At 41.6% G+C, this 2,270-nt stretch overlaps 1 protein-coding gene across 2 annotated transcripts in view; it reads left to right on the top strand.

Annotated features, from left to right (window-relative positions):
• TMBIM4 (transmembrane BAX inhibitor motif containing 4) overlaps positions 1–2,270 on the top strand; it is a 32,902-nt gene that overhangs the window by 8,481 nt on the left and 22,151 nt on the right. The window lies entirely within an intron of this gene.

The raw sequence follows: 2,270 nt of genomic DNA, 5'->3' as shown, positions 1-2,270 counted from the left end.
GCCACTGCCCTGTCTGGGAAGTGATGAGCGCCTCTGCCCGGCCACTGCCCTGTCTGGGAAGTGATGAGCGCCTCTGCCCCAGACACTGCCCCGTCTGGGAAGTGAGGTGCGGCCTCTGCCCCAGCCACTGCCCTGTCTGGGAAGTGATGAGCGCCTCTGCCCGGCTGCTGTGCAACCCAAGTGTGAGGTGACAGCCTTGTGTGTGATCTTTCTGCCCTCCCCAAGTGTGCATTTTCGACATTAAAGTTTACTTTTTAGTTTAAAAAAAATTATGTGAGAATGAATTTCTGAGTATAGTCTCTTGAGCACTTTTACAGTGCTGATTAAACTAGTATATATAACTAGTGTATTGTAATATATATATGATATAGTCTGTTAAGCTAGTTTATTCTGCAGTAGTCTTTCATAGTTTCATAGTATGTATATACCATAATTTATGTAACCATCCCCACTTGATGGTTGTTATCCTTTTTTTTATTCCTTCAAATAGTGCCTCAGGGAACATCCTTCTATAGCTTTGTAAATTTCTCCATTATGACTTCACTATAAATTTTTGGAAGTGAAATGAGTCAAAAGAGTATGTGCATTTTAAATTTGATTGATCAGTTCTCTAGAGAGATTGTACCTTCAGCAAATAATATATGAGGATACCTTCTGCACCCTCACCCACACTGAATATCATCAGACTTTTTCATCTCTGGCAATCTCGTAGATCAGGGATGGTGAACATTTTCTACAAAGGGCCAAATAAGAAATATATTCAGCTTTCTGGGCCATAAGATCTCTGTTCCAGCTCCTCAACTCTGCCATTGTGCAAAAGCAGTTGTAGAGGATACATAAGTGAGTGCGATTGTGTCCCAATAAAACTTCAGTTACAATACCAGGTAATGGGCTGGCTTTGGCCCATGGGCCATGCTTTGCTGACTCTTCTGGTAGGTAAAAATGTAATCATGTGTTAATTTCCATTTCTTTTAGCTATGTGAGTGAAGGTGGGCATTTTCCTTTGTTTACAAAACTTGACTAGGCTTTGTCTTAGATGTTAGGGATCTAGTGGTGACCAGACAGACAGTGTCTCAGACCTCCAGAGTTGTCATTTGGATGAGGCAGTAGGAAAGACAGACCCTAAAGAGGTAAGCAAATAACCCCCAGCACTGAAGGAAAGAAACAGGTGTGAGTAGAAACTAGAGTTTAGGGTGGCAGCTATTTTAGTTAAGGAATGGCCAGAGGAAGAACTCTTAAGGGAGATGGCAGGTGGATTGTATGAGAAGGAGCTAGCCAGGCAGATTAGCTATCTATTGCTTTGTAACAAATTGCCCCCCAATTTAGTAGCTTAACATAGCAAGTATTTATTACACAATTTCTGAGTGTCAGGAATTTGGGAGGGTCTTACCCAGGTAGTTCTGACTAAGGGTCTCTCATGAGGCTCCAGTCAAGATGATTGGCCAGGACTGCAGTCACATGAAGGCTTGACTGGGCTAGAGGATCTGCTTTTGGGAAATTTCATTCCCATGGCTATTGATTGGAGGCCTCAGTTCCTTGCCACATGAACCTCTCCACAGGGCTGCTTGAGTGTCCTCATGACATGGCAGCTGACTTCCTCCAGAGCAAGCAATCCAGGGGGGAGCAAGGAGGAAGCCTTAGTGACTTTTATGACCTAGTCATGGAATCATACAAATCATTACATCTTCCTTATTCTATTAATCAGAAGCAAGTCACTAAGTCCAGTCCATTCTCAAGGGGAGGGGATTTAGGTTCCACCTTTTGAAACTAGTGCCAAATAATCTGTAGCCATATTTTAAATCACCAGTCTTCCCTCTGGTCACAAATTACTTATCTGTCTTCCATATGCAAATTAAGATCCTGCATGATACCCCAGTATAGCATCATCTCAAAGTCCAGAATCTCATCATCTAAATCAACCCCAGGTGTTGATGAAGCTCACTAGGTGTAGCTCCCTAGGTGTAATTCCTTAAGTACAGCTCCCCTCAAAGATTTTTGAACTAAAAAAACAAATGATCTGTACTGCCATACTCAACATCCAGCGGTGGATAATATGAGGTGGTATTTTTGCCAATGTAATTCTTCAGCAAACTTTGTAGGTGTCTTCTGATTCTTAACTGGGTTTCATTCCATTCAATAATAAAAGCCACACCCAAAAATGTCTTAGCATGAACTTTGGCTGAGACTGCTCAGTGAGAACTTCCTTAAGCATCTCAAAAGCCCTATTGTTTGAAGGTTTTTTTTTTTTTTTTTTTTTTTTTTTTTTTTTT

This window comes from Colobus angolensis, unplaced genomic scaffold, assembly GCF_000951035.1.
Source record: "Colobus angolensis palliatus isolate OR3802 unplaced genomic scaffold, Cang.pa_1.0 Scaffold80, whole genome shotgun sequence".
Classification (NCBI taxonomy): Eukaryota; Metazoa; Chordata; class Mammalia; order Primates; family Cercopithecidae; genus Colobus; species Colobus angolensis.
Note: the sequence above shows the minus strand (reverse complement) of the source record. Positions and strands in the feature narration are given on the sequence as shown.